Source organism: Pseudophryne corroboree, chromosome 9 (assembly GCF_028390025.1).
Source record: "Pseudophryne corroboree isolate aPseCor3 chromosome 9, aPseCor3.hap2, whole genome shotgun sequence".
NCBI classification, from domain to species: domain Eukaryota; kingdom Metazoa; phylum Chordata; class Amphibia; order Anura; family Myobatrachidae; genus Pseudophryne; species Pseudophryne corroboree.
Window position 1 is genome coordinate 99,340,596 of NC_086452.1, and position 27,567 is coordinate 99,368,162.

At 44.9% G+C, this 27,567-nt stretch overlaps 1 protein-coding gene across 2 annotated transcripts in view; it reads right to left on the reverse strand.

Annotated features, from left to right (window-relative positions):
• The window catches only part of KIAA0040 (KIAA0040 ortholog), a 62,671-nt gene that overhangs the window by 10,193 nt on the left and 24,911 nt on the right, over nt 1-27,567 (reverse strand). Inside the window, exon 1 of one of the 2 annotated variants that reach the window (XM_063938720.1) lies at nt 5,991-6,147. The exons of the other annotated variant lie outside the window; for it this stretch is intronic. The gene's annotated coding sequence lies outside the window, so the exon portion shown is untranslated. Of the gene's footprint in view, nt 1-5,990; nt 6,148-27,567 lie in introns of those variants that run through there. 2 annotated transcript variants of the gene reach the window in all.

Below are 27,567 nucleotides of genomic sequence, written 5' to 3' on the forward strand. Positions count from 1 at the left end.
CGTTGTTTTGCACTGCTTCTAGTGACGATTCCATTCGCACAGCCGATCGCAAGGAGATTGACAGGAAGAGGGCGTTTATGGGTGTCAACTGACCGTTTTCTGGGAGTGTTTGGAAAAACGCAGGCGTGTCCATGCGTTTGCAGGACGAGTATCTGACGTCAATTCCATGACTTTAGACGCAGCAATCATCGCACAGAATAAGTAACTACAGGGCTGATCTTGTTTTGTACAAAATGTTTTTGTGCCGCTCGGCTGCACAGGCGTTTACACTCTTGCAAAGCGAAAATACACTCCCCCATGGGCGGCGACTATGCGTTTGCACGGCTGCTAAAAGTAGCTAGCGAGCGATCAACTCGGAATGAGGGCCCTTATGCGTATAACATATTAGCAATGCAAAAAAGAGGCAAATAATGAAAAATACTGAGCAGAAAAGTTACATGGCGCGGTCTAGTTGCATTTTTCATGGAGCACCTAATGGGACAATTAGATGCATTTTAAGGATAGGTACAGTATATGTGGACACATCTGTAGTTCTTATTTTAAAAAGTGTGGTTGTAGAACGTATAGGTATGATGTGACCATTTCAAATGATTATGTAGATAAGTGGCATATCGCTCTACCAAATAGTTAATCTACACCCAGATGGATTGAATAACGCTAGATTTAAACAATTTAATTTCAATATTCTCTTGTTGAATGTCCTATCGTTTGGTTGAAGCCTGTGATAATTGACTTGTTTTATATAGTTTCTTAACTAATGATAATATAATGATAATATAGGTCTCTATCTATATTTTGGAAATTAATTTGGCTGTTTTGCAGTCAGCATTTTTTGGCGCCCACAAATCATTCTGGTGGGTGAGTGATGTTCCTTTCAGGCACAAATCCCTGGTCCTATCCAGAATAGTTAACAGGGGTTCAACCCATGTTGATACACCTTTCACACCAAGGCAAGGACCTGGGAAAAAGCTATGTTGTGTGTCGGTGTGAATGGGTCACATAACTGGGTTTGAGCCAAATACACTGCAGACTGAAAGTGTGTTCCAGAGTTATGTTAAGAGGAGCTCAGAAGACATACTAAGGGGTTTGGGTCCTGGTTGGACCTACTTTTAGTATTCCCCATCCAAAACTTTGACCCGGTGAGCCTGTTCTGGGCCTTCCACTGGATGGGTTTGAATGAAAACATCACAGAGTGATAACATTGGGTTCTAGAAGACATACTAAGTAGTTGGGGTCCTGGTTGGACCTACCATTGGTATATTCCAGACATAACTTTGACACGGAGCCAGTTCTGGGGCTTCCACTGGATGGATTTGGATGAAAACTTTAATGAACTGTAATAACTGACAGAAATAACCATGATTCAAAGACCCGAAATAAATGACTGAAATAACCATAAATGAAAGAATTAAAATAACTGACAGCAATGGAGGTGGAAAGACAAAAATATTGTGTACCCAAAAGCCTTGAAATAGCACCATTGATAACAGGAGGAAAACTTTAAACCCATCTTGAAATGTAAAAGTGATTATAAAACTGAACCGAAAGGAAAGCTGGAGATCAGGGCCACTGACGAGACCCCTCCAAAAAAAACAAAACAAAAAAACGCTAGACAGTCACCTCATGGGTGTGTTGGAAGAACTGCTATGCTGCTCATTATTTTTTTAATTGTGGACAGTTACATCCAACTCATTGATAATTTAATAACCTGAAGTTTTAAACCCGGGCAACACCGGGTACTTCAGCTGTTAAGATATAATAATGTGTAATAGTAAAGTTTGGACTTTAGTAACTGCCTGCTAATATTAAAGTAAAACTGTGTGTTGCTATGACCGCAGATATGTACACATATAGACATATATTTATATTGACTATATAACAATACCAAGTAGCACTGTCTCCTTTTTCTTGTTATCCTTGTTTAATTAGTAAGGTAGCAGTAGAGAGTTGCTTTAGTTATAGGGTTAATTTTTTTTCTATTTATTTCTAGAATATGCCCAAAGATTTGCTAGGTACAGGTTGAGTATCCCTTATCCAAATATTCCGAAATACGGAATATTCCGAAATACGGACTTTTTTGAGTGAGAGTGAGATAGTGAAACCTTTGTTTTTTGATGGCTCAATGTACACAAACTTTGTTTAATACACAAAGTTATTAAAAATATTGTATTAAATGAGCTTCAGGCTGTGTGTATAAGGTGTATATGAAACATAAATGAATTGTGTGAATGTAGACACACTGTTTAATGCACAAAGTTATAAAAAATATTGGCTATAATGACCTTCAGGCTGTGTGTATAAGGTGTATATGTAACATAAATGCATTCTGTGCTTAGATTTAGGTCCCATCACCATGATATCTCATTATGGTATGCAATTATTCCAAAATACGGAAAAATCCCAAATCCAAAATACCTCTGGTCCCAAGCATTTCGGATAAGGGAGACTCAACCTGTAATAAGGTTCAAACGTTTTTGATCAATTTCCATGAAGACGGATACTGAGTGTTGGCAAGGCTGACTATAACCCAGTCAGTAATAATTGCTAATGCTATGGCTTTGTATTTTAATTGCTGTTCATTTGAAATAATCATTTAGTTGGATTAATGTAAAACAAGACAAAGTAGAGGTCCATTTATTAGAATTTATAGATCATCAGTTAAAGACAGACTGCAATTAGTGGCAGGAAAAACACACAGCACAAAACACATAATACAAACAGCATGTTTAGAAGTGGAGGTAAGGCCAGCTGTGCCATGTAAAAAATGCAACTTGCATAATAAATGCAAATCAAAGAAGACCCTTAGAGATACCCGGCCCCCTGACCTTCACACCATAACTTTTCCAGTTTTTATTCAAGTATAAGCAATTCAAGTTCAGTGTATAACCTGAAATGGCACAGCGCTAAGCAGTCAGCTGTATAGGTTTAAATAAAGGCTTAGGTTAGAAAAAACTGACAATGTAAATTGCATAGTTTTCATAAAGAAGGACAGTCTGCAGTCAACAAGTAAGGGGTTAATATCTTACAGGTTTTCTGCAGCAAAGGAAAAAAGGCTTGCATGGGCCATGATGTACCATGAGTGGACTACTGAAGACCGGACGAAGGTCTTCTAGACTGATGAATCAAAATAAATAAAAACGTTAAATCTCTGGTTCATCACATAAGGTTCTAGTTGTGTCGGGAAGGTCAAAGGAAGGCTCTTCATTGTGTGAGGTATATTTACTAAGCCACTGTTTAAGCCCAGAATGTAAAAAGCATTGCCCCTTTTACATTTCATGACTGATACACACACATATACACACACATATACAGTATATATATATATATATATATATATATATACATACATACACAGGTTGAAGTATTCTGAAAACCAAAATGAGCGCGACTAAGTCATAGGCGGGGTAAGTCATAGGCGCCAATATGGGGGGGAAAGTGTTTTCCAAAATTGCATCATCGTGGCCCCGCCCCGCTATACAATGCAATGCAAATTTTACTGGAATTGCACAGCGGGGGATGTGGCTCCGATGATGCTATCCAGAGTGAATGGCGTCGTCAGACTGCAGGCTGGCAGGAACTGGCTGGCTCCTGGAGACTTGCTAACTCTTCTGGGTGGCCGGGAGTGCCACTCAATTTTCGGGAGCCTCCCGTTACAGATGTAGCCATGCTCATCATAGCTACATCTGCGGCAAACGGGCACTCTCGGCATGGCTAGGCGCGCCCGCACCTAGCCGTGCCGAGCTGCGTATTTAGCCATTCCTATTCATGCGAATAGGGCAAATGCGCGTTTAAGGTGTGCCACCGCCATAGACGTGCTCGCGGTCGTGCCTAACAAGGGGGGTAATTCTGAGTTGATCGCAGCAGCAAGTTTGTTAGCAATTGGGCAAAACCATGTGCACTGTAGGGGGGGCAGATATAACGTTTGCAGAGAGAATTAGATTTGGGTGGGTTATATTGTTTCTGTGCAGGGTAAATACTGGCTGCTTTATTTTTACACTGCAATTTAGATTTCAGTTTGAACACACCACACCCAAATCTAACTCTCTCTGCACATGTTATATCTGTCCCCCCTGCAGTGCACATGGTTTTGCCCAACTGCTAAAATATTTGCTGCTGCGATCAACTCAGAATTAGGCCCAAGGTGCGATCCCGCTGAGATGTAGCCGCGATGAGCAAGGCTACATCTGTATGTGGAATAAAAGGAGTGCAATCTATAAAAACGGCGATTGGCATGGTAATGATACAGTGACAGGCGTATGGTTAGTATCTTTGTGTGGCGAGCACACTGTAAATGTCTGACTAATTTTACTTAGATCTCAAACTTATAAAAAAAATGTATATGCACTTCCTTATCTCTCTAGATATTAGCGCTGTCCACATTTTTCACAGGAAGGGGCATAAATATGCTATAACATGCTAGCTGTCAGGATTGTATTTCAGATATGCTGTAATGGACGGATGTACAGCTGTCCAGTGTGCCGCCTCGGGCTGTGCTCACCGGAATGTACAGTAAAAGAAGGTGAAAAAATTCCACAGTACAAAAACGGCACTGTCAGCAATCACAGCACTGACACAAATGTCCGGTCACCCCTGGGCACAGCTTGCTGTCTGAGATGGTCAACGTTGCTTTCTCTTCCCAACGTCTCCCAGGCTCTCATCAATTCCGCAACATAATGTCATCTCCTTCTTCATAAGCGTAACTGTAGCTAGCAGCATTGGCCTCCTGTGGAATTGCCACCAGGGAATATGACCACAGCAGTGGAGGCCTGGCAACACAGGTAGGAGAAGGGCCCCCTTCCCTCTTTGTCTGTCTGTTATTACCCGCTTTAGCTTATTACTGTTTTGTTCCCAATTGTAAAGTGCAATGAAATATCCTAGCAGTATATAAATAGCTGTTATTAATAAATAATGTCATGTCCTCTTGGAGTATGCCTATAACTTCAGAAGAACTGCGTAGGCAGCACACAGAACCTGTTTCTGCTAACAAGTAGAAATTGCGATGCGTTCTCAATTTCTGCTTGCTGAAGGGGGAGGGGGGGGGGTGCGTGGTAGTCAGCATGCTGGGCGGCCTTGCCCTGCGATGGGCGTCCCCCAGCATGCTGGCAAAGGGATTGCTAATTATTTGTACATTTTAATAAAGTTAAGCATTGAAAGTAAATTTTAAATTTTAAATGCATTTTTAAGTTTGTTTTTTCTGAAAGAGGGTTTAGGGGTCCTCTTAATTTGGGTTTCTCCGAGCCTCTATGAACCTCTGAAAGGGCTGCTTATACCCTCCTGGAACAAGTATGGCTACATAACACCCTTGCACCTCTTCCTACTGTACATTGGCAACAGCAGGTAATGTAAAGGAAAAGGGGACAAAATGGTAAAAAAAAATAAAAAAAATCTTGTTTCGGGGTGTGGCCAAGTCATGAAACCCCACCACCATTCACCCCCACCTCTCTACCTTCCAGACTTCTGCATTAAAAACCAGAGCCCAGGGGAAACGTACTGAAAAAGTCCTGAAAGTGATGAATACAAGAATGAATATAGTAACGCAAAAGATATTTTGCAAGTTTGTGTATGCCCATAATAATGTTAAAGTAGAAGTAATGAACCTTGCAGGCTACGGAGGTGGAATAAGGATTTCCCAACTAGTGACGACAGTCCTGTACGGAGCAGGGAAGTGAGGATTAAGGGGAAAGACTTCAGCAAACAAGACTGAAAGATGAAACTATGTCACAGCTACCACCTCAGGGAGAACATTGTGTAAGTTAGCAGCACATTCAGCTGGCTTGACAACCTCAGCCCTGCCCTGGAATGTAGCTTTTATATCTGCATTCTTTAGCCGGAGACAGCAACAATATTATCTATTACTGTCTGAGTTCAAAGGAAAGACAACAGTATAATTGTATAGTTTTACAGCTCACACATTTCCTCTGCTAGTGCATTGTCTATGGCCCTGTGTCTCCAGTGCTGGAGTATATATTAATATGGATCATACGTCATACCTCCCAACTTTTGAATGTGTCGAAGAGGGACCTGCCGTGCCGTCCTCGCAAAGGGTTGGGGCCTCAGAAAGAAGGGGTGTGGCCTCTGGAAGAGGGGGTGGGGCCTCACGGCATGACACTGGTTTTTTGTCATTTTGGGGACGTGCCCAGCACTCCCCGAGCAGCTGGGCAGCCCCCTACTTGCCTTCCCGCTGTTTTTAGATTCCGTGCGCATGTGCACGGCATCTATTCAGTGATCACCGGCTGCTTTGCAAAGCAGAGCAGCGGTGATCACTGGCTCTTCCAACCTGCCCCCCCGCCCGCGGGACACTGCGACCAGCGCGTGGGAGAGCGAGACAGTGTCCGAATAACGGGACTGTCCCGCTGGAATCGGGACAGTTGGGAGGTATACTTGACTATCCTCCCGGAACCTAAGGGAGACAGACAATAATAATAACACAGGGTATTCTGCTGTCCATTTGGAGGTGGCGGGGCCTAGTGATGCACGTTTATGATACGCGCATCATTTAGGCCCTGCCCCCTATTCAAACATGTGCGATTCTATGCATTTCACTGTGAATGAGCAGGGCCTAAATATGCGATTGTTCTGGTCCCGCCCCCATCACCGCCCACCTGCACCTCCTCTCCGGGCTTCTCCCAGAAAGGATACTAAAATACTAAAAATTTTTGCAAGTATAATGTATTGAAAAATGTCTAATTGCTACAGAGTTAAAGAGAGATGATGCCTAAGGCATACAAATTGCTTACATATAGTTGAGATGGGTGTGGTATATTTTGTCTACATTCATTATATCAACATGACAGTGTAGTAATGGTTGTAATATTGACATTGAGCATATTGACATTCATCATGTCGACACCAATGTAACTTCAACATTGTTGACATGTCAGCACTGTGCATTTAGCCTAATTCTATCTCCAAACCTAACGCTAACCCTAATACTAACCCTTACTCCAATGGTAACCCTAATGCTAATCCTTACTCTACTGGTAACCCTAATACTAGCCCTAACTCTAATGGTAACCCTAATACTAACCCTAACTGTATTGGAATCCCTAATGCTAACCCTAACTCTAATGGTAACCCTAATGCTAACCCTTCCTCCAATGGTAACCCTAATGCTAACCCTTACTATACTGGTAACTCTAATACTAACCCTAACTCTATTGGTAAAACCCTAATGCTAATCCTAGCTCTAATGTTAACCCTAATGCTAACCCTTACTCTGATGATAACCCTAATGCTAACCCTTACTCTGATGGTAACCATAATGCTAGCCCTAACTCTAATGGTAACCTTTAATGCTAACCCTTATTCCAATAGTAACTCTAATGCATTGCTAACCCTTACTCTGATGGTAACCCTAATGCTAACTCTTACTCTGATGGTAATTCTATTGCTATCTCTTACTCTCATGGTAACCCTAATGCTCTGATGGTAACCTTAATGCTAATCCTTACTTTGATGGTAACCCTAATGCTAACCCCAAATCTATTGTTGACCCTAATGCTAACACTTACTCTAATGGTAACCCTAATGCTAACCCTAACTCTACTGGTAACCCTAATGCTAACCCTTACTCTAATAGTAACCCTAATGCTATTCCTTACTCTAATGGTAACCCTAATGCTAACCCTTACTCTAATAGTAACTGTAATGTTAATCCGTACTCTAATGGTAACCCTTACTCTAATGGTAACCGTAAAGCTAATCCTTACTCTAAGAGTAACCCTAATGCTAATACTTACTCTAATAGTAACCCTAACGCTAATCCTAACACTAAGGGTTACCCTAATGGTAACCCTACTGGAAATGTCAACTTTATGAGTATAACATCATCAGTGACCATAGCATTCTGACTGCATACCGCTGGGAGGAGTTCACCTTCGATGAGCATATGTATTAACATGTTACAATGTACAGACATTCAGCAACACATAGCAGCCAACTAGACGGTAACTTTTAGTTTATAATTCTGCTGGAAAAATGTCAGTTGTACTTTGGTTGGTTACAGCTGAAGGTTACAGGCTGGCTTATCTATAATGGTGCAGGGGGAGGGGGGCCCACACCGCACACCCTGCACCCATTTATTTTTTACCTACCCCTCCGAATTCCCACGTCAGCACCAGCAGCGCTGCACGCGCAATAGCAATATTACTGGGAAAATGGCAGCTCGCTATTTCGTCAGAACCTGTGCACAAGAGCATAAGACTCTAGAACAGCACTAGGTTCTATTAGGGCCTCCCCCTCAGGGACCATTATAAAGCGTATCCCTATATTACTTCACACTAAGAAAATGTATTATGTCGTGGTAGTGAAATTGGTCACAGTAATCACTGCATGCTGCATGATTGACCTTAATGAGTAGGTACGGGTATAAGTAATGGCACAGTATGAGTATACGGCAAGAGGCTAACTCATTTTGGTAATAGCTCATTGTTCAGAAAAACCTTACAATGTATAAAGAGAAAGCCTGTAGTTACTGGTAATGCAGGTGTGGGCAGGTGGCAATCTCATTGTATCCTGAGATTTGCTATGCTTGCAATCAGCGCGCACTTACAAAAACTTGTTTAATGCATATGTTAAATTATGTGCATGTGTTTTATTGTCCATGTAAAAGGGAAACAACTGATACTTATCTTGTCTATTTAGACTGGAAGTAATTGCAGTGCTACTCACCCAGTTCTTAGCTATACCATGGAGCACTCACTTTTACAGCAGCCTTGTATGTGAACTCAACAAGATGGATATAGCAGCTTCATTTGTGTAATCAGAAATACAGACCAGAAAGAAAGAATTTTAATCGCATAGTCTAGATATACAGTTTACACATAGGACATGCCAGCTGTGATTGCTGTTCTACTTATACAACTGGGCCGGACTAATCTTAGGATTCCTAAAGCTCTACAGCAAGTGAGTTACTTTCCGAGGTACAGATGTAGCCATTCTTAACATGGCTACATCTCGGCGTAATTGCGCCACCGTGTGCACGTCTAAAGCGCGTGCACATCTTAGACGCACATGCGTCCCATTCGCAGTGAATGGGACGGCTAAATACGCAGTTCGCCATGACTAGGTGCGGGAGCACCTAGCCGCGCCATGAGTGCCTATCCGCGGCAGATGTAGCCACGATGAGCATGGCTACATCTGTATTACCAGTGGGCTGCAGCACACACCACGCTTTGCAGGGGGGAGACGGTTAGCCAGGCCCGGCCCGCCCATTAGGCAAAGTGCGCATTAAAGTATGGCGCCATGCCTGCAAGGTCGCCATCTCTTGCCGCCGGCCAGATCACAAATGGCGCTGCTGCCTCCCGGTACCCAGTGACCTGCATGAAGGTGCCGCTCCAGGGACACCCGCAGGCAAGAGGTACTCTTCGTCCGGGGACGGGGGGTGGTGGATGTGTGCGCCCCTGCCCTGGTCTCCGCCTCGCCGCTGAATATACAGATGAGGCTGGGAAGGGACCCTGCGCCGGGATCTCTGCGCTCCTCACTCTAGTCTCTTTATGGTGCGGCTGCACTGCTGGATAACAACTGCTGAGCTGTGGGGCCAATGCAGTAGTACGAGAGCCATCTCCTGCCACCAGCCGATTCACATGTGGTTCGCTGGCCCGTTTAAAGGTGGGCAGAGATAAGGGGGTGGGGATGGTGGGGTGCCCCTGTACATTGTGTGTGTGTATGTCAGTGCCCCTGGTCCCTGTGTGTGTGGGTCAGTGTGCCCCTTGTCCCTGTACATTGTGTGTTTATGTGTGTGTGTGGGTCAGCGTGCCCCTTGTCCATGTACACTATGTATGTGTGTGTGTGCCCCTGGTCCCTGTACACTGTGTGTGTGTCAGTGTGCCCCTACAGTGTGTGTGTGTGCGTGTCAGTGTGCCCCTTGTCACTGTACACTGTGTGTGTGTGTCAGTGTGCCACTTGTCCATGTACAGTGTGTGTGTGTGTGTGTGTGTGTGTGTGTGTGTGTGTGTGTGGGTCAGTGTGCCCCTTGTACATGTATACTATGTGTGTGTGTGTGTGTGTGTGTGTGTGTGTGTGTGTGTGTGTGTGTGTGTGTGTGTGCCCCTGGACCCTGTAATGGACACTAGTGTGCAGTGTAATGTGAGTAACGGACACTACTGTGCGGTGTAATGTGAGTAACGGACACTACTGTGCGGTGTAATGTGAGTAACGGACACTACTGTGCGGTGTAATGTGAGTAACGGACACTACTGTGCGCTGTAATGGGAATTGGCACTATATTCTGTGGCCACACCCCTATATATTCCACTAAGGGGCGCCAAAATGTATATTCGCTTACCAGAAAAATTTGGCTTGGGCCGGCCCTGCGGTTAGCACATATAGACCCAGATTTATCAAGCCTTGGAGAGTGACAAATTGCAAGGTGATTAATTACCAACCAATCAGCTCCTGTCATTTTTCAAACACAACCTGTAACATGCCAGTTAGGAGTTGGCTGGTTGGCACTTTATCACAGTACAATTTATCACTCTCCAAGGCTTTATAAATCTGGGCCATAATCTAAACATACATGCAGAGATGTATGTAACATATGTGCTGGATGCAAGTCCCCAGAGATCGGCAGAGTTGTGAATATCACAGCAGCCACTGCACCCAGGATGCAGCTATTGGCTTCAATCTTCTTCAAAGCCCGTCCCCAGACTCCTGTGAAACCTAGCCAATGGGAGTGTGCGGGTGGGCTTAAAAGGAATGTGATACCTAATGCTGACTTCTGGGTGCTACATGACACCTGTGATAAACACAGCGCTGCCGATCCTGGGGACTTGCAGCCAGCACGTATCATACATACATCTCTGCATGTATGCTAAGCCCCACCCCCCTGCACTATGTAGTCGGCACCATACTTGCCTACCTGACCCTCTCCGTGAGGGAGAAAATGCTCTGTTCCTGGACTTTCCTGGTAATGTATGATTGCCATCACCTGTGGGAGCTAGTTAATTGATAAGAAAGGTGTTTCACCACAGGTGATGGCAATCATACATTACCAGGAAAGTCCAGCAACAGAGCATTTTCTTCCTCATGGAGAGGGTCAGGTAGGCAAGTATGGTCGGCATGGGTATTACCTACAGATATCTGGGTACACTCGACCCCACCTATACAAAGCTATCCCATATGGGGGCAAATTTATCAATATTATTTTCACTAATTTAATGTGAAAACAGGTGTTTTCACAGCCTTTTCACATTATTTTAGTATCACCTGAATGTACTAATGAGCAATTGGAGAAGAATTCGCAAAAGTGAGCAGAGGAGACGATAGCAATCATTGCCATGGTAGTAGCTGTAAATGCTAGGTGAACCCTACACAGGAGTCTGTGGATTTTATCCTTTCAGTATCTGAAGTCAATACCACGAGTACTGACATTATTATACTCCAAGTGATGTATTTATTACTATTTGGAGGGCTAGCAAGGCTGCGCTCATTCCCTGTGATTGGTGCCCTAAGATGCAGCTACCTCTTGGTGAGCCGAGAGAAGGTCAATGTACCACAGGCACATGTGAGCAGACACACTGCTGTCTAACATCGGGGGGTAATTCAGACCTGATCACTGTTGTGTGTTTTTGCACATCGGGCAAATCAGATCCAAACTGCGCATGCGTATGCACCGCAGAAATCAGTTGCAGAAATCTCTGCACTTTTTAGATCCCACAGGTTATTAAATTTGGCTCCTTACCCCTAACTTACATATTATTTATTTATTTATTAACAGTTTCTTATATAGCGCAGCAAATTCCGTTGCGCTTTACAATTTGAAATAACAATAACAAACTGGGTGATAACAGTCATAGAGGTAGGAAGGCCCTGCTCGCAAGCTTACAATCTATAGGGAAATAGGCATATGTACACAAGGAAAGGTGCTATCTTTTGCATAGAATGAGAAGACATGTGAGGATATGTGTTGACTGTACAGAGTGGATGTAATTTGATAGGAAGGTTTATGAAAGTTATGTGGGTGGTTCAGCAATTTGATACGCTTGCCTAAAGAGGTGAGTTTTGAGGGAACGCTTGAAGGTTTGGAGACTAGAGGAGAGTCTTATTGTGCGTGGTAGGGCATTCCACAGAGTGGGTGCAGCCCGATGAAAGTCCTGCAGTCGTGAGTGGGAGTGAGTAATGAGTGTGGATGAGAGACGCAGGTCTTGTGAAGAGCGAAGAGGTCGGGTTGGGAGATATTTTGTGATAAGCGAAGTGATGTACGTTGGTGTAGTTTGGTTAATGACCTTGTGTGTGAGTAAAAGTATTTTATATTGAATGCGGTAGAGTACAGGTAACCAATGGAGGGACTGACAGAGTGGATCTGCAGACGATGAACATCTAGCGAGGAAGATAAGCCTCACCGCTGCATTCAGAATGGATTGTAGTGGTGAGAGTCTCGTTTTGGGAAGACCAGTTAGGAGACTATTGCAATAATCAATGCGGGAGATAATGAGAGCGTGGATTAGAGTTTTAGCAGTGTCTTGTGTAAGGTATGGTCGTATTTTGGATATGTTTTTTAGATGCATGTAACATGATCTTGAGACAGATTGAATGTGGGGAACAAAGGACAGATCAGAGTCAAGGATGACACCTTAGCAGCGAGCTTGTGGGGTAGGGTAGATAGTCGAGTTTTCAACAGTGATAGAGATATCAGGTTGGTACCTACTATTGGCCGGTGGAAATATAATTAACTCTGTCTTTGAAATATTAAGTTTGAGGTGGCGAGATGTCATCCAGGATGAGATGGCAGAAAGGCATTCAGTGACACGGTCCAGTACAGATAGGGACAAGTCAGGGGAGGATAGGTAGATTTGAGTATCATCTGCGTACAGATGATACTGAAAACCAAAAGAGCTGATTAGTTTACCAAGAGATGAGGTATAGATAGAGAAAAGCAGAGGACCCAAGACTGAGCCTTGCGGTACTCCAACTGAAAGAGGTAGCGAAGAGGAGGTAGATTCAGAGAAGCGAACACTGAAGGAGCGATTAGATAGGTACGATAGGAACCAAGAAAGGGCTGTGTCTTTAAGACCTAGGGATTGTAGTGTCTGTATGAGAAGAGAGTGTCAAATGCAGCAGATAGATCTAGAAGAATAAGTAGTGAGTAGTGGCCTTTAGACTTCGTAGTGACCAAATCATTAACCACTTTAGTCAGTGCTGTCTCTGTGGAATGTTGGGAACGGAAGCCTGACTGAAGTGGGTCCAACAAAGTGTATGAGTTAAGAAAGTGTGTGAGTCGAGTGTAGGCAAGTCTCTCAAGTAGCTTAGAGAGACAAGGGAGCTGAGAGATAGGGCGGTAGTTTGAGAGAGCATTAGGGTCAGAATTTTGTTTTTTTTAAATGGGAGTAATCACTGCATGCTTGAAGAGTGAAGGAAAAATACCAGTAGAGAGAGAGAGATTACAGATGTTAGTTAAGGTAGGGATGAGCACCAGAGACAGAGCTTTACTTATTTGTGAGGGTAAAGGATCAAGAGGAGAGGTAGTAGAGAAGCAGGATGAGAAGAGTGATGATACTTCATCTTCATTTGTGGGATCAAATGAAGAAAGAGTGCCAGAGGGTTCAGGTAAAGAACGGAGCAGGTCACTGGCTGCCGAAGAGCATACCATTTCATCTCGGATCTTATCAATCTTCTCCTTGAAGTAGGAAGCAAGATCCTGTGCCTTGAGAGTGGCTGGTGGGGTAGGTGCGGGAGGATTCAGAAGTGATTTAAATGTATTAAAGAGTCGTTTGGGGTTAGAGGCTTGAGCAGAGATAAGAGTTTGGAAATATGTTTATTTGGCAGTGTCCAGGGCATTTTTATAAGAATGGTAGACAGTCTTATATGTGAGGAAGTCACTTGAAATACGAGATTTACGCCACTGACGTTCAAGTTTTCGTGTGAGTTTTTGTAGTTGTCTTGTTAATTTGGAGTGCCATGGTTGACATCTAGGCCTACGTGGGGTGTGATGGGTAGCTGGAGCCACTTCATCAAGGGCTAGTTCTAGAGTCTCATTAAGGTGTGATACAGCCATCTCAGGAGAGGTGAATGCAGAAATAGGTGAAAGCAGTTGTTGGAGTGAAGTGGAAAGTTCTTGAAGATTGATTGTGTTAATATTTCTGCGGGTTTGAGGAAGATTGGAGGACTTCCGCAACACAGGGTTTGAATTAACAGAGTATAAGAGAGATCAATTTAAAGTGGTGATACGCAGTAATATAAAATGGTGGTTGCTCATTTAATTTAATGGTCCTTCACAGATGCATAAAAAAAGACTAGACAATCAAAAATGAAAAAATATTCCCTTAACACACTGGAAAAGATCAGTAATGATATTTGAATACTACAGGATAACAGAAATACAGAGATCTCTTGTTTGCATATATTTGTAAAGGTATGAGTAATTCACCAGTCTGTGGACAGTGGTGGTCATTCCGAGTTGTTCGCTCGCTGCCAATTTTCACAGTGCAGCGTTTAAGTAAAAAAAACTGCAAAAATGCGCATGCGCATGGTACGCAGCGCGCATGCGCTAAGTACTTTCACACAAAACTTTGTAGATTTATACAAGCTCGAGCGACGTTTTTTCATCACTCGAGTGATCGTAGCGTGATTGACAGGAAGTGGGTGTTTCTGGGCGGAAACTGGCCGTTTTCAGGGAGTGTGCTAAAAAAACGCAGGAGTGCCAGGTAAAAACGCAGGAGTGGCTGGAGAAATGGGGGAGTGGCTGGCCGAACACAGGGCGTGTTTGTGACGTCAAACCAGTAACTGAACGGACTGAGGTGATCGCAGTCTAGGAGTAGGTCTGGAGCTACTCAGAAACTGCAGCAAATTATTTAGTAGCAGTTCTGCTAACCTTTTGTTTGCTATTCTGCTAAACTAAGATACACTCCCAGAGGGCGGCGGCCTAGCGTTTGCAATGCTGCTAAAAGCAGCTAGCGAGCGAACAACTCGGAATGAGGGCCAGTGATAGGTAACCAGTTTGATTTGAGAGGCTGCATGGAGAACCGTCTAACATTTAAAGAGCTACAGATTACCTATAATCTCATAAATTACAGCAATACATTTAACTAAAGACAGATGGGGTCATTCACGTACAGATGCGAAGCAGCTATTGTATGCATATCATTCGATGTTTTTATACTGCGCATGCATCTGAGCCATGGGGGCTCATATGCAGTGAGTGATTCGCAGCAAGACTTTAGTTGCAAAGTGAGTGACAGGAAGTCAACATTTAGGGTGTTAATGGGGAGAGATCAGGCGAACGCAGGCATGTCATGGCTGTTTGAACAGCGTTTTCTGGGCATGAATACAATAGCAGCTGTGATCACACTTGCTACTGGAAAGGCCTGTGCGTCCTGGGAGTTCACCTCAGCCTGCACATCTACAAAGGTACTCAGGCTGTGTGTGGTAACCCGATGTGCGACGATGTAGTGCCGTATGCAAATGATGCGATGGCAGTGGGCGTTCTTTTGTACGGGTTAGCTTCTGCCCACATTAGCATATAATTGCAATTGCATGCAGCAAATCACTGCAACAGGAGTTGGAAAAACAACCACACCTGAATGACCCCCAAGAGACCTATTTCTTTATCAGCAGGTATTTTAAATAGGATTGGGATATTTTCTTGGCATTCATAATGAGAATGTTAACATGGACGATATACCAACATAAACATGCAAACATGCTTACAATTACAAAATTCGACAATGATGAAATGTTGACATGGTAGAATATCGACACTGTCTTTTTGATATGAGTGTATACCTAACCTAATGGTAACATGGACCCTTAACCCAGCGATAATCCTATCGCTAACCGCAACAGTAACACTAATCTTAAAAGTAACCCTACCAGTAACCGTAATCTTAACCCTAACGGTATCTCTAAATCTAACCCTAAAGGTAACCCTACCAATAAAGCTGGGAATACACAAAACAATTATCTGGGAGACCATCTGTCCAATCTGGCTGGTTGGAATGAAAATTTGGTAATGTATGGAAGCAAATGACAATCGACATATTTCAAGTGAAGATATCACTTGAAATGTGTCACCTCAGTCACACTACCCATTTGCTGTCACCAGTGAGGTATGAAGTGGGTGCAAGGTTTGTGGTGTGGCGACCTCTGGGTCTCATCTGCACCGCTCACCCTGCACCCTATATTGCATACCTTCCAACAATCCTGATTTGGGCGGGACAGTCCTGCTTTTCTCAGGCTTTATACTAGAGATGAGCGCCTGAAATTTTTCGGGTTTTGTGTTTTGGTTTTGGGTTCGGTTCCGCGGCCGTGTTTTGGGTTCGACCGCGTTTTGGCAAAACCTCACCGAATTTTTTTTGTCGGATTCGGGTGTGTTTTGGATTCGGGTGTTTTTTTCAAAAAACCCTAAAAAACAGCTTAAATCATAGAATTTGGGGGTCATTTTGATCCCATATTATTATTAACCTCAAAAACCATAATTTCCACTCATTTTCAGTCTATTCTGAATACCTCACACCTCACAATATTATTTTTAGTCCTAAAATTTGCACCGAGGTCGCTGGATGACTAAGCTAAGCGACCCTAGTGGCCGACACAAACACCTGGCCCATCTAGGAGTGGCACTGCAGTGTCACGCAGGATGTCCCTTCCAAAAAACCCTCCCCAAACAGCACATGACGCAAAGAAAAAAAGAGGCGCAATGAGGTAGCTGACTGTGTGAGTAAGATAAGCGACCCTAGTGGCCGACACAAACACCGGGCCCATTTAGGAGTGGCACTGCAGTGTCACGCAGGATGTCCCTTCCAAAAAACCCTCCCCAATCAGCACATGACGCAAAGAAAAAAAGAGGCGCAATGAGGTAGCTGTGTGAGTAAGATTAGCGACCCTAGTGGCCGACACAAACACCGGGCCCATTTAGGAGTGGCACTGCAGTGTCACGCAGGATGTCCCTTCCAAAAAACCCTCCCCAATCAGCACATGACGCAAAGAAAAAAAGAGGCGCAATGAGGTAGCTGTGTGAGTAAGATTAGCGACCCTAGTGGCCGACACAAACACCGGGCCCATTTAGGAGTGGCACTGCAGTGTCACGCAGGATGTCCCTTCCAAAAAACCCTCCCCAATCAGCACATATAGACATATAGCTAATATAGACTGGTTGATAAAGAGATGTCGTAGTATGTATGTATAAAGAAGAAAGAAAAAAAAACCACGGTTAGGTGGTATACAATTATGGACGGACTGCCGAGTGCCGACACAGAGGTAGCCACAGCCGTGAACTACCGTACTGTACTGTGTCTGCTGCTAATATAGACTGGTTGATAAAGAGATGTCGTAGTATGTACGTATAAAGAAGAAAGAAAAAAAAACCACGGTTAGGTGGTATACAATTATGGACGGACTGCCGAGTGCCGACACAGAGGTAGCCACAGCCGTGAACTACCGTACTGTACTGTGTCTGCTGCTAATATAGACTGGTTGATAAAGAGATGTCGTAGTATGTATGTATAAAGAAGAAAGAAAAAAAAACCACGGTTAGGTGGTATACAATTATGGACGGACTGCCGAGTGCCGACACAGAGGTAGCCACAGCCGTGAACTACCGTACTGTACTGTGTCTGCTGCTAATATAGACTGGTTGATAAAGAGATGTCGTAGTATGTACGTATAAAGAAGAAAGAAAAAAAAACCACGGTTAGGTGGTATACAATTATGGACGGACTGCCGAGTGCCGACACAGAGGTAGCCACAGCCGTGAACTACCGTACTGTACTGTGTCTGCTGCTAATATAGACTGGTTGATAAAGAGATGTCGTAGTATGTACGTATAAAGAAGAAAGAAAAAAAAACCACGGTTAGGTGGTATACAATTATGGACGGACTGCCGAGTGCCGACACAGAGGTAGCCACAGCCGTGAACTACCGTACTGTACTGTGTCTGCTGCTAATATAGACTGGTTGATAAAGAGATGTCGTAGTATGTATGTATAAAGAAGAAAGAAAAAAAAACAACGGTTAGGTGGCATACAATTATGGACGGACTGCCGAGTGCCGACACAGAGGTAGCTACAGCCGTGAACTACCGTACTGTGTCTGCTGCGACTGGATGATAAATAATGATATAAAAAATATATATATATCACTACTGCAGCCGGACAGGTATATATATTATATAATGACGGACCTGCTGGACACTGTCTGTCAGCAGAATGAGTTTTTTATAGAATAAAAAAAAAAACACCACACAAGTGAAGTCACACGACGAGTGTTTAACTTTTTCAGGCAATCACAATATAGTATACTACTAACTATACTGGTGGTCAGTGTGGTCAGGTCACTGGTCAGTCACACTGGCAGTGGCACTCCTGCAGCAAAAGTGTGCACTGTTTAATTAATTTTAATATAATATGTACTCCTGGCTCCTGCTATAACCTATAACTGGCACTGCAGTGCTCCCCAGTCTCCCCCACAATTATAAGCTGTGTGAGCTGAGCACAGTCAGATATATAATATATACATAGATGATGCAGCACACTGGGCTGAGCAGTGCACACAGATATGGTATGTGACTGTCTTGTACTCCTGGCTCCTGCTATAACCTATAACTGGCACTGCAGTGCTCCCCAGTCTCCCCCACAATTATAAGCTGTGTGAGCTGAGCACAGTCAGATATATAATATATACATAGATGATGCAGCACACTGGGCTGAGCAGTGCACACAGATATGGTATGTGACTGAGTCACTGTGTGTATCGTTTTTTTCAGGCAGAGAACGGATATATTAAATAAAACTGCACTGTCTGGTGGTCACTGTGGTCAGTCACTAGTAAACTCTGCACTCTCTTCTACAGTACTCCTAAGCTCCAGTAAATCAGGTCAATCTCTCTCTCTCTCTCTCTCTCCTAATCTAAATCACTGTACTCCCTAACAGCTGCTCCCCGTCCCCAATCCTCCCCACAATTATAACTAAGTCACTCAGTCTTTACTCTTTTCTACTATAACGGAGAGGACGCCAGCCACGTCCTCTCCCTATCAATCTCAATGCACGTGTGAAAATGGCGGCGACGCGCGGCTCCTTATATAGAATCCGAGTCTCGCGAGAATCCGACAGCGTCATGATGACGTTCGGGCGCGCTCGGGTTAACCGAGCAAGGCGGGAAGATCCGAGTCGCTCGGACCCGTGAAAAAAAACATGAAGTTCGTGCGGGTTCGGATTCAGAGAAACCGAACCCGCTCATCTCTACTTTATACCATCATCCTACCCACGGGCTGCAGAGTTCCACGGTGGTGGGGAGGTTGGGAGGTCCCCTTGCAACCGCTGCTCTTCTTAGCAGTGCAACCAATGAATATGCATGCACATGGCATTTACTTATTCAGTGGAGAGGAACTGGGGGCATGTCCATCAGCTCCTGGTATCTGGGCGTGCCCTCAGCAAAACATAAATAGGGGGCATGGCTCACAGGCACAGCATTTCCCACAAGGCCACGTCCCTTGTTGTGAGGCAAATCTCCATTTCTTAGCGTACAGTATGAGCTGGGCACCACAGCTGAAGGCTTGGCCTGGCCTGTGCGCGGTGCCCTATGGCTCTCTGCTAATCATTACTGTTTTAAATGCTTCACCATTTCTCTCCCCACAGTTCATACTAATATCAGCTATAGACTATAGTAATAGTGCAATAGAGCAGAGGTGGAGAAAGCTAGGGAGATCATCTCCTCATATCTGCAATAGGGAGTCTGAGAGATTCTGAAGGTCTCTGTACAGTTGCAAGGTCACAGTGAGTCTGTGTCTGCAGCACATTATGTCTAGGAGGGCCCGACTCCAACTAACATTATATGATGCGCTGCGTCCTAGTGGATAGTCTTGTGACCTGAGATTTGTGTTATGGAAATTTATTTGAAAAGAATATTTTCTTGTTGACTAAATCGAGATATCACTGAGGAAACAATTCAAGCAGTGTGTTGTGTGTGGGAGTGTATTTGTGCAGAGTTCTTGTGATATGATAACGATATCAGGAAGGACACTTTAACTGAATTCAACCACAGAAACAGCACACTGTGTGTGGGTGTCACATTATATTATTACCCTACTTCTGTATTCGCTACTAGCTCCTTCTGCATGTATTGCAATTCATGCTTCTATTGCACGTGATATGGTTGAATATAGTGTAACAATGTATTATATGTATGAATAATTATACATATGGGAGCTGTAGTTGAGTATATGACTGTTTGCGGAGCGCATTTTGCATATTTTTGGAATTTGCGTAAGTGGAGTATGGGCGATGCAGGCATATTATAGTAAGGCGAAAAGAGAAAGTATACCAGCCAAAGGCGCTTCAAGAGATAAGGGGGCCCTTGTGCAGGCTCCGACTGGGCCCACTCTTCTCCGATGGTGCAGTAGATTCTGGCATTGCGCCAGAGTTTACTGCGCGTGTGCAGTTCTCCGGAAACATGGCGGCTGCACCACGTTCCTAGGGACATCTCTATTGCACATGCGCGAATCACAGGATAATGGCCACGGTGGCCATTTTCCCTCTGCAGACAGTGCCCGGCCGATGGAGCGGTAAGTATAATTAATGCCTGCAAGGGTGTGACCAAGGACCCGTGTGCACCGCACATCTTGCACCCATTATAGATACACTAGTGATGCCAGAACTTTCTGTATGAGCTAAAAGATAGACGGTTTGACAAAATTATACCAATGATTTTTTTAAAAACATTTAACCACTTGTCTGGCATGGTCGCATCAGATGCGTCCACATTAGGCTGGGCTCTCCCTGACATGGTCAGATCTGATGTCCCCCGTCAGAAATGCCCACTGAAGATAATCTTCCAGCAGCTGCCAATCTCAAAGGCGCCTCCCAGTGGGATGCATTTAATTTGCCGGCTGTCTAGATCCTGGCAGTCAGGATACCAACACCGGAATCCCGCTAGCCGCCAATGCCGCAAGCCAGAATCCCTGTGCACCATGGCTATTCCCACTCGTGAGTGTGCATGACACCTATAGAGTGGGAATAGATCTGAGCCCGCAGCGTGGCGAGCATAGTGAGCCTGCAAGGGGACTCTTAGCACTTGCCCCGCTGCCAGCATTCTGGTGGGCGGGATGCTGCTGTCGGGATATTGACAGTTGGCATCACATCCGCGGGTAAAATATACTGAATCTCTCCCAGCCCCTATGCATCCATGTACCCTACCCCAGTGCCTGCCATGCAACTGATCAGACCAGGGGCTGATTGGGATGGAAAACCAGCCCAGGAAATTTATGGAGGCAGCCCTAATGGGGGTGGGGTCTGTTAAGTGGGGTGGGAGCCCTCCTCATGAAGCCTGATTGTATGCAATTTTGGCCTCCCTAGCATCATCTGCTGCAGTTGTGTCTGAGACCAGGGGTGGATTGGGAACTGAAAGTGGCCCTGTAAATTTTTTTAGAAGTGGCCCGACATGGGCAGCACAAGAGGTATAACATACTGTGTAGCCATGGCAGCATCACTGGACTGCAGAGATGGAATAACAGAATGAACGGGGGCAATGCAATGTACTGAGTGCGGTGGGCTTCCTGTCATATGGAGGGTGGGGCCACGAGACAACACACAAAACAGACCCCAAAAACACATCAGCCTACCAGGAATCTTCCTGGTGAGCCCGATGGCCAATCCGCCCCTGGATCAGACAATCCACTGGCACCCTCCAATCGGCGGCTGCAGAGAAGATAGCGGATCAGAGTGGATTTAAAAAATAATATTAGCCAGTTACTGTAAATGGTTAAAGAAATTTAAAATGTCATCACAACACTAGAATAGCACAGATGCAATCAATAGTGAAAACATACATGTAGAGTAATAGTGCCAGTGAGTTGGGCCCTGTATTATTAAAATATGCTGGATTAGGACCCTCTCCTATTAGTCCAGTGAAAGTCCACAATTAGCAGTCCCAGGGGAGGGGGGCTAAGTTTATGCACCACCAGGGAGGGTTAGGGTTAGACTGCAGGGGTGTTTAGGTTTAGGCTGTTAGAAGGGAGGGTTAGGGGGACAGTGGGGGAAGTTAAGTATACTTACCTTCCCCTGTTGGTATTCTGATCATCAGGATGCTGCAGCAGGTATTCTGACTGCTAGCATTTCAATCCCAACCCAGATAAATAACTGTGATAAAAAAGGGTACAACTCTGCATCAGTTATTCACAGCGTGCTCTCCCAAGAGGCTGCAAACAGCCCCAACTGTCAAGGAGCAGTCATGTTCTTGGCACATCCAGAGAGGCAGTGCCACCCAGGTGAGTAGGCTATGTCCCGGAGGAGGAGGGGTGGGGGTAGTCTATGGACGTTTGCTGACTCCTGTGCACACTTTGTGGTACCTTATAAATAAAAGGTATTAATAATAATGAAATAGAAAAACAAGTCTCAGGCAAGCTTTCTTTGCAATGAGCAGGCTACACTCAGAAATTGTGATTAGGTAATAACTTTGTCCCGATGATTAATAAACCTGCAGGATGTGGGCTTTTCATACCAACATTAGAATACAGAAATCACTGACAGTGCTCCAAATGAGCCCTGTGGATGAACTCTTCAACCAGATGATGATTCATTATATTACTCAGAATACTTGAGTATACAGTATTTCATTATGATATTTATTTAATTAATCTACCAACATGTTGTCTCTCCTATTAGCCATGCTGAGTAAAGCTGGGGAGTAACTACTAGTGTTTAGTTGAGTCATATACTGTATGTTAGTTGAGTCATATACTGTATGTTAAAATAATGCAGCGTAAAAATGAAGAGCACAAAGCAAATACATCTGTCTTAAAAAGGCGTCTAAGCTACAGCAACACAAAGAATTGTATGCACCTCCTTAGAGGTTAGAGGTGAAGTTATGCAAATTAGAAAACTAATTAACTGTAGCAACATCTTGATAGTGGGACATTGTTAGTAGTAGTTATTATTCAGTAGGTTTGGTTTCCCATTAACATTCAGCATTGAGTAACCTCAGCACCGTGGCTTTGCATTAATCCGTTGTATTGAAATGTGTCGTTCTACATTCCTGGGAAATCGTATTAAGTTGTGTCACTTGTGGTCCAGCATTCGCATAATGATAAAACCACATGACATCTTATGGCCTAATTACACATGATCACCGAGAAAACAGTGACCGATCTTTCTTGCCCATTTATCAGAGTCAAGTAACACAGAAGAATCTATTTGTCCAGACAAAGCAAGAAAATGCCCAGAAAAGTTAATTTCCAAGATTCACCGTAAATAACACAGTTTTATGTAGGTTTGTGTATTTTTCCTGTTATAGATGTAATATGGGATATATTTAGACAGATGGGCCTACACGAAGTAATGGAATCCATTTTTGGGGGGTATGCTAATATTTATTAGAAAACAGCTTATTCGCTAGTAATCAGGTGACATTGTTGAATTAGTATATTACAGGTTGAGTATCCCTTATCCAAAATGCTTGGGACCAGAGGTATTTTGGATATCAGATTTTTCCGTATTTTGGAATAATTAGATACCATAATGAGCTATCATGGTGATGGGACCTAAATCTAAGCACAGAATGCATTTATGTTACATATACACCTTATACACACAGCCTAAAGGTAGTTTTAGCCCATATTTTTTATAACTTTGTGCATTAAACAAAGTGTGTCTACATTCACACAATTCATTTATGTTTCATATGCACCTTACATACACAGCCTGAAGGTCATTTAATACAATATTATTAATAACTTTGTATATTAAACAAAGTTTGTGTACATTGAGCCATCAAAAAACAAAGATTTCACTATCTCATTCTCACTCAAAAAAGTCCGTATTTCGGAATATTCCGTATTTCGGAATATTTGGATACGGGATCCTCAACCTGTATAAGGGTTGGGGCTGGGTGACCGGCAGTGGGAATCCCGGAGGTCAGCATACCAACCCCGGGCTCCCAGCCACAGAATGCCGTCAGGAGGGGGGCGAGCGGAACAAAGCCCCTTGCGGCCTCGGTGGTTTGCTGCGCTCGTCACAGGTTTTATTCCCACTCTATGGGTGTCGTGGACACCCACGAGTGGGAATAATCCCTGTTAGCCAGCATGCCGACTGTAGGGCTTTTCATCGCTCAGGATACCGGCGTAGGCATGGTGACTGCCGGGATCCCGAGCACTGGTCACATGACCTGATCCCCAATATTAATGTGATTAGGTGACAGGTGCATAAATACATAAGCCCCAACTGTCCGATGGTTGGAGGGGTGGAGCTTAACAGTTAAGGGGAAGGGGTTCACTATTTACAGTAGGTGCGTGGTTTGGACAGGTTGAGAGAATGTCCGAAAATATAATTTCAAATGAGTAATTTTGGATGGCATTCAAAATATATTTCTGCTAGCCTGACCATCCAGGACATGTGTACAGCTATCACTGCCACCAATGATGGACAGGCAAAATAACCCCAGATCCAGTACAATATTGGTCAGCTTGGCCAGCACTCCTACACGTTGCCTTCTTAGAGGTATATTCAATAACTGTTGGAAGCTGCCGTCTTGTCGGGAAGACGGCAGCTTCCGACAGTTTTAGGTCGGAAGGAGTTCCGACCTATTCATTACGGCCCAATTTATTCCGACAAGTCGGGAAATCCGACTTGTCGGAATGCTGTCGGAATGCACGCTGATCGGCGGATTCAGCCGCCAATCAGCGTGCATTGTCGGAAGCGGGGCCAAACCCGACAGGTTTTAGCATCGTTTCCGACAATCTCAATCCGACTTTAAAAAAGTCGGATTGAGATAAGTGATCTGAGAGAAGGAGACGGGGGAGCAGCGGGGTGAGCAGGGACCCAGCGGCAGCGTCCACCCGGCTCCAGCAAGCGACATCCCGCTTGCTGGAGCCGGGTGGACGCTGCCGTGAGCCTCCGCTTCTGCAGCCGCTGCTCCCCCCGTCTCCTCCTCTCCTTCCCCGTCCGCTCCTTCTCCTCCGCTCCTCTCCCCCCCCCGGCTCCTCAGACATCACCTCACCTCCAGCGCCGCATCCCGCTTCCCCCTCAGCTCCGGCGCCGGAGCCCGCTCACCCCCGGCGCCGCTGACCGCTCCCCCCTCACCCTCGGCGACGTTGACAGCTCCCTCTGCCGCTGCTGTCAGCGCACCCGCAGCGCTGACAGCAGCAGCAGGTCAGGAAACAGGGAACGGCCAAATCCGACAGTCGGGTCGGATTTGGCCGCTCTTTTGAATAGGGGTTGTCGGGTCCATTCCGACAACTGCATGTCGGAATGGACCTGACTCTTATTGAATATACCCCTTAAACTTACATACATAATAGTCGATGAGTTCACCATCATGCACTATTTGGCCATTCAACGAGACCTGCAGAAGTGCGTGATTGCAGCACTTGTGCACCTACGTAATGATGCATATCTCACAGGCCCAGCACCATTAGGAATGTCACTGATTCAAATTAAAAAAAGAAAAGTAACAGTTTGGTCATAATGACGAAGCTGGAAAAGAAAGGGGATCGGTATGATTTACCGCCTGCCGGGATGCCGAATGTCAGTATCCCAACATCGGCATACTGAGCGGTAGAATGCCGGCAGGGGGGGGCGAGCGCAATAAAGCCCCTTGCGGGCTCGCTGCGCTCCCCACACTGCAGGCTCGGTGGCATGCTAAGCTCGCCACAGGTTCTATTCTCCCTCTGTGGTTGTGGTGGACACCTATAGAGGGGGAATCACCTACTTCGCCGGTATACCGGCGATGGTATGGTGCCCCTGTCAGGATCTCGGTGTCAGTATTTTGACAGCCGGGGTCCCGACAAGCAGTATGCTAACTGCATACCAAAGAAAGACACACAGAGCACACAGTGCTTGTCTACTTTTGAAAAAGCCTGTCAGGGAGATGTGAAAGTAACACCTAGAAGTGCGGCCATGTACTGCTACATCTGAGAGGTGTCATAAACATGACTTACATCCAAATGTAAATGAGCCCCAAAGCAGTTAGTAAGATCTACTTGTTGATGGAAAGACACTGATATATTACAAGGCTTGCTCATATATTGTATTTTACAAGTGGTTCCATACAAGTGGCCACAATACCACAATTACCCCTTTCACACTGCCAATGCCGGATCCTACCCGGGAATTGGAAACAGTCCTTCCTGGGAGGGATCCGGCATTGGCAACTGCTGCAGGCTTCCCCGAACCGGTAAAATGCCGGGCGGGTTGCCATAGCAGCGAGGGACGGCACGGGCGGAGTTGGAGGCGGCTCTGGGAGATGAGATCATCTCCACGCTGCCTCTCCCTGCTGTAGTAAACAGGTCCCGGGACACATCGACCCGGGAGCCCGTTTACGCAGCCACTGACCCGGTATTCAACCCGGGTATAACACTGCTTTATTCCCGGGTTGAAGTGTCGGGTCAGGTGACCCGCGATTTCGGCTAAGCCCCTTTCACAGCACACGCCGACCCGTGTCTTGCCGGGTCGATACCGGGTTATTTGTGCGGTGTGAAAGGGGTATAAATCTTATTTCAAAAACATGTAGCTATAGGGGTCACTTATCACCAATGCATGGAAATGGCACTGATGATCCCATTTGGATGTATTTATCTCTTGATTTCTTTATTTCTCAAGACAATAACAGCTACAGAATGGGGGTAAGGTGCAATCAGGGAGATTTCTAGTGTCTTAAGGGAGTCAGGGAGATTGCTATTGTTTCAGTGAGCCTCCCTGACAATCAGTAGAGTAGTCAGGTATGACACAGAACAAATCACAGAGACAGATATTACAGGAGAAGACAGTTTAACTTCCAGAAAGAAAGAGTAACACTAAATAAGGCAAATAGTAAAAAAAATAAAAAATAAACAATCAACGCAGGGGAGACATAAGGGACATTTTGAACAATGACTTATCTTGTTCCTGCTGGCGTAAATGCGGCAATGCAGGTTCTCTATTGCATATCTTCTGGTCATGCCCTACTGTCTCTGATTTATGGACTTCAGTGTTCTCCCTTATTTCTACAGTGCTGGGCTTTGAAGTGTTACCCCACTCTAAACTGGCCATGTTACATATTTATGCAGGGTTCTTAACGAACAATGACAGATACATCATGAATCATATTCTCTTAACAACTAAAATTCTCATAGCGTACCATTGGCGTACCCCCATACTCCCCACACTAGAGATTATTGAAAATGCAGTTCACTCACATTTCAAGTTTGAAACCGCTGGAGCGGCCTACTCTTCTCCTGTCTCCTGTCCACCTGACAGATGGTCCCTTGGGAGCGATTATAGAAGACACAAAGTCTCAGAAACTCACCTGTGCCAACTACAAAGCTGAACCCTCAGCCACAACCTAGTCCCCTTACCAGTGGCGGAACTAGCAAGCGGTGGGCCCAGGTGCAACAAAATGCTTTGGGCCCCCCATCCCATCCAAGTCCACCCCCTCACCCCTGGAGAGGACCTGGTGAGGGGGACCTGCTCAGGGCCAGAGAAATGGATACCTAGCAACAGTGCCGTAACTAGACATTTTAGCACTGTGTGCAAGAAACGGCATCGGAGCCCCACCCCTGCATGCAAAACAGGGGCAGTGCGCGCCGTTGGCGAGCGCAAAAATACATAGTGGCGTGGCTTCGTGGGGAAGGGGTGTGGCCACAAAATAATACCAATTCATAAAACG